The following is a 6,418-nucleotide window of genomic DNA, read 5'->3' as shown; positions in this document are numbered from 1 at the left end:
GACCCGAACTTTTCCATGTTTATATATATTAATTGAGATTGATATTTACATGATTAAATGTTTCCAACATGTTAAGCAATCAAACTTGTTAAGACTTGATTAATTGAAATATGTTTCATATAGACAATTGACCACCCAAGTTGACCGGCGATTCACGAACGTTAAAACTTGTAAAAACGACATGACGATATATATATATGGATATACATATGGTTAACATGAGATTATGATAAGTAAGTATCTCCATAAGTATATTAACAATAAGTTATATACATATAAACAAGACTACTAACTTAAGGATTTCGAAACGAGACATATATGTAACGATTATCGTTGTAACGACATTTAAATGTATATATATCATATTAAGATATATTAATATATCATAATATCATGATAATATAATAATTTAACATCTCATTAGATATAATAAATAATGGGTTAACAACATTAATTGAGATCGTTAACTTAAAGGTTTCAAAACAACACTTACATGTAACGACTAACGATGACTTAACGACTCAGTTAAAATGTATATACATGTAGTGTATTTAGATGTATTAAAATACTTTTGGAAGACTTCAAGAAATATATCAAAACATTCATACTTAACGAAAATGGTTACAGTTACTTTCCCATTCTTTTCTTTCATCAAGAATTCTAGTCGTATTCTTACCCGTATTATACACAGCTTCAAAACGTACTTACTATGGGTATATACCAATAGGAACTAGCATGGGATTCCACTCTTGATTATGTCATGTATGACTAATCAATTTTAACTTCTACCATGAGCTAGTCAACTAACTAGAACTCCTTTTAACCCCACTCACCAATTACCACTCATCATTCACTCCATTTCACTTCCAATTCTCTTTCTAATTCTCTCTCAACACACACACACTATTATGAATGTATTTTTCCAGTAGTTAATCATCATCTTCATCAAAAATCACTTTAAGAATCAAGCTATAATCATCATAGGAAGAACACTTCAAGAACACTTCAAAAATCCCTTCAAGTTTACTAATTTACTTCCAAGCTTTCTAATCCATTCCAAGTAATCATCTAAGATCAAGAAACCTTTGTTATATACAGTAGGTTATCTTTCTTATTCAAGGTAATATTCATATTCAAACTTTGATTCAATTTCTATAACTATAAACTATCTTAATTCGAGTAAAAATCTTACTTGAACTTGTTTTTGTGTCATGATCCTACTTCAAGAACTTTCAAGCCATCCAAGATCCTTTGAAGCTAGATCATTTCTTGTCACTTCCAGTAGGTTTACCTACTAAACTTGAGGTAGTAATGATGTTCATAACATCATTCGATTCATATATATAAAACTATCTTATTCGAAGGTTTAAACTCGTAATCACTAGAACGTAGTTTAGTTAATTCTAAACTTGTTCGCAAACAAAAGTTAATCCTTCTAACTTGACTTTTAAAATTAACTAAACACATGTTCTATATCTATATGATATGCTAACTTAATGATTTAAAACCTGGAAACACGAAAAATACCGTAAAACCGGATTTACGCCGTCGTAGTAACACCGCGGGCTGTTTTGGGTTAGTTAATTAAAAACTATGATAAACTTTGATTTAAAAGTTGTTATTCTGAGAAAATGATTTTTATTATGAACATGAAACTATATCCAAAAATTATGGTTAAACTCAAAGTGGAAGTATGTTTTCTAAAATGGTCATCTAGACGTCGTTCTTTCGACTGAAATGGCTACCATTACAAAAATGACTTGTAACTTATTTTTCCGACTATAAACCTATACTTTTTCTGTTTAGATTCATAAAATAGAGTTCAATATGAAACCATAGCAATTTGATTCACTCAAAACGGATTTAAAATGAAGAAGTTATGGGTAAAACAAGATTGGATAATTTTTCTCATTTTAGCTACGTGAAAATTGGTAACAAATATATTCCAACCATAACTTAATCAACTTGTATTGTATATTATGTAATCTTGAGATACCATAGACACGTATACAATGTTTCGACCTATCATGTCGACACATCTATATATATTTCGGAACAACCATAGACACTCTATATGTGAATGTTGGAGTTAGCTATACAGGGTTGAGGTTGATTCCAAAATATGTATAGTTTGAGTTGTGATCAATACTGAGATACGTATACACTGGGTCGTGGATTGATTCAAGATAATATTTATCGATTTATTTCTGTATATCTAACTGTGGACAACTAGTTGTAGGTTACTAACGAGGACAGCTGACTTAATAAACTTAAAACATCAAAATATATTAAAAGTGTTGTAAATATATTTTGAACATACTTTGATATATATGTATATATTGTTATAGGTTCGTGAATCAACCAGTGGCCAAGTCTTACTTCCCGACGAAGTAAAAATCTGTGAAAGTGAGTTATAGTCCCACTTTTTAAATCTAATATTTTTGGGCTGAGAATACATGCAGGTTTTATAAATGATTTACAAAATAGACACAAGTACGTGAAACTACATTCTATGGTTGAATTATCGAAATCGAATATGCCCCTTTTTATTAAGTCTGGTAATCTAAGAATTAGGGAACAGACACCCTAATTGACGCGAATCCTAAAGATAGATCTATCGGGCCCAACAAGCCCCATCCAAAGTACCGGATGCTTTAGTACTTCGAAATTTATATCATATCCGAAGGGTGTCCCGGAATGATGGGAATATTCTTATATATATGCATCTTGTTAATGTCGGTTACCAGGTGTTCACCATATGAATGATTTTTATCTCTATGTATGGGATGTGTATTGAAATATGAAATCTTGTGGTCTATTGTTACGATTTGATATATATAGGTTAAACCTATAACTCACCAACATTTTTGTTGACGTTTCAAGCATGTTTATTCTCGGGTGATTATTAAGAGCTTCCGCTATCGCATACTTAAATAAGGACGAGATTTGGAGTCCATGCTTGTATGATATTGTGTAAAAACTGCATTCAAGAAACTTATTTTGTTGTAACATATTTGTATTGTAAACCATTATGTAATGGTCGTGTGTAAACAGGATATTTTAGATTATCATTATTTGATAATCTACGTAAAGCTTTTTAAACCTTTATTGATGAAATAAAGGTTATGGTTTGTTTTAAAATGAATGCAGTCTTTGAAAAACGTCTCATATAGAGGTCAAAACCTCGCAACGAAATCAATTAATATGGAACGTTTTTAATCAATAAGAACGGGACATTTCAGTTGGTATCAGAGTGTTGGTCTTAGAGAACCAGAATTTTGCATTAGTGTGTCTTATCGAGTTTGTTAGGATGCATTAGTGAGTCTGGACTTCGACCGTGTTTACTTGAAAAATGATTGCTTAACAAATTTTGTTGGAAACTATATATTTTTAACATGTGAATATTATGTGATATATTAATCTCTTAAAGCGTTTGATATTATGTGATAGATGTCTACCTCTAGAACAAGTCCCATTGACTCACCTAATAATAATGAAGAGTCAAATGTAAATTGGAATGATTCGTGGACTGATTCACAAGTTCCCGAAGAGGAACCGGAAGAAGAGTCGGAACCGGAAGAAGAATCGGAACCGGAAGAAGAATCGGAACCGGATGAAGAAATAGAACTGGTGGGGGAAATAATAAAACGGTTAAGTAAAAAAAAATCCTCAACCAACCGACCAAGGTTAATTATGGTCAATGGTGTTTCCGCCAAGGAAGCAAAATATTGGGAGGATTACCAATTCTCCGATGAATCGGATTTCGACGAGAATTCCGATGATGTTATAGAAATTACCCCAACTGAATTTAAAAAGGCAAAAGAAAATAATAAGGGAAAGGTCATAAAAATAGAGAAATCTAATTCCAACCCCGATGAACTTTATATGTATCGTCAACCCCCGAAGTCCTTAAGTTGTAACAATGACCCGGGAACCTCTAAACCACCAGGTTTTTCTAAACCAATGTGGAAAACGACGGCTCATATTAGGGGAACATCATATATCCCTAGAAACTTGGCAAAATGAACCAAAACAGAAGAAGAAGAAACAAGCGAGTCGGAATAAGATAGTTGTATTCGTATGGTGTAATATATGTAATATAGTGTGCTTATGCTTTATGATATATGTAAAAATTGCTTGTATTAATAAGTATTTTTTTTTTTTGAATCTAACTCTTTTCTATTTTACAGTATAAAAACACAAAATGGATAGACAACCCAATATTTTAAGAGACCTACCCGGAGACATGATTGATGAAATCTTGTCTAGAGTCGGTCAGAATTTTTCGGCACAACTATTTAAGGCGAGATCAGTTTGTAAGACATTCGAAGAACGTTCCAAGAATGCCTTGGTTTATAAAAGGCTTTCGTTAGAAAGATGGGGGATATCACATTGGGAAATCCATAAGTTACGATGTGTTTACTTTGACGCATATATTGCGGGGGACCCAAATGCTATTTTACGCAATGGGTTAAGAAATTATTTTGACTCAATATATCCGAATATTCGACTTCGTGATTTAGAAAAAGCGGCTAACATGCAACATAAAGAAGCATGTTATGCTTACGGATTAGTAATGTTCGCTTCTCACCAAAGTGAGAACAAGAACATCGGGCTACAACTATTAAACAAAACGTTTCCACAAGTGACGGAGTCGGTAATTGGGGTAAGAAATGAGGTTTTTAGATTGTTACGGGACTGTTGGACATTACGTAACCCTCGTCCCTTTGACGACGTTACAACACGATGTCTTATCAACGGCCATAACGGTTATGTTCCACAAGACCAAGGATGGGAAGTAATCCTAGTAAAACCAGAATGCATGACTTGTTTCTGGACGTATGAATTACGTGTCTTTATTGCCTTTGCTGAACGACTTGTGTACTAGCTAGAATTATCTTCACAACCATCTTGTATCAAATTTATTGTGTGCTATATTTCATGCTATATGTAAAATAAGCGGTATTGTAAGTTTGTAAAATATTGTGTAAAAGTTTGAACGCGAAATATTATTATAATCAGTTTTTCATATAGAATTGTAGTAGTTGAATTGTATATTAGCTACTAAGTATGAACTTAACGGGTAGGTACTACCCGAATTTAAACTTATAAAACGCTAATATGAAGAAAAAGCTTTTATAAATGAGTTCATATTATGCTACGAAATACTATTAACTACTCTTAATATTCTGTATGATTAACTTGTTCCATTGGACTATTTTGAAGGAAATGGCACCGACTACTCGACACACCGTGAATATGAATGAAGAGGAATTCCGTACTTTTCTAGCTTCAAACATAGCCGCAGTACAGGCTGCGCTACATACCAACAATAACCTTGGATCTGGCAGTACAAGAAATCGTGTAGGATGCACCTACAAAGAATTCACTGCCTGCAAACCTTTGGAATTTGATGGAACCGAAGGACCGATTGGATTGAAACGGTGGACCGAGAAGGTCGAATCGGTGTTTGCCATAAGTAAGTGTACTGAAGAGGACAAAGTAAAGTACGCTACGCATACCTTCACAGGTTCTGCGTTAACATGGTGGAATACCTATCTAGAGCAAGTGGGACAAGACAATGCGTACGCACTACCGTGGTCAGCATTCAAGCACTTGATGAACGAGAAGTACCGTCCCAGAACCGAGGTCAATAAGCTAAAGATAGAACTTAGAGGGTTACGAACCCAAGGATTTGATATTACCACGTACGAAAGACGATTCACAGAATTGTGCCTATTGTGTCCGGGAGCATTCGAAGATGAGGAAGAGAAGATCGATGAGTTTGTGAAGAATCCAAGAAGATATAAGTTCACACGAGCCCGCCTCCATACAACAGACATGTAGAATGGCTCACAAACTAGTGAACCAGATTGAAGAAAGAATTAAAGAACAGACTGCTGAAGAGGCCAATGTGAAGCAAGTCAAAAGAAAGTGGGAGGAAAACGGTGATAAGAATCACCAATACAACAACAACAGCAATTACAACAATAATCGCAACAATTATCCCAACAACCGCAACATCAATCGTAACTACAACAAACGGCCCAACAACAACAACAACAACAACAACAACAACATCAACTACAACAATCATCCTAACAACAATAATAACCGTAACAACAACAACAATCAGAAGCAGCTATGCCAAAGGTGTGAAAAGTATCACTCGGGGTTCTGCACCAAATTTTGCAACAAGTGTAAAAGAAATGGTCATAGCGCGGCGAAGTGTGAGGTCTACGGACCAGGGGTTAATAGAACGAAAGGAACAAATGGTGTCGAAACGAGTAATGGCGGAGCAAGTAGTGTCGGAGCAAGTTATGCCAATGTAGTTTGTTACAAATGGGGAAAACCGGGCCACATTATTAGAAATTGCCCAAACCAGGAGAACACGAATGGACAAGGCCGCGGAAGAGTT

Source organism: Rutidosis leptorrhynchoides, chromosome 4, assembly GCF_046630445.1.
Source record: "Rutidosis leptorrhynchoides isolate AG116_Rl617_1_P2 chromosome 4, CSIRO_AGI_Rlap_v1, whole genome shotgun sequence".
Taxonomy (NCBI): Eukaryota; Viridiplantae; Streptophyta; class Magnoliopsida; order Asterales; family Asteraceae; genus Rutidosis; species Rutidosis leptorrhynchoides.
This window is presented reverse-complemented; position numbering follows the sequence as displayed.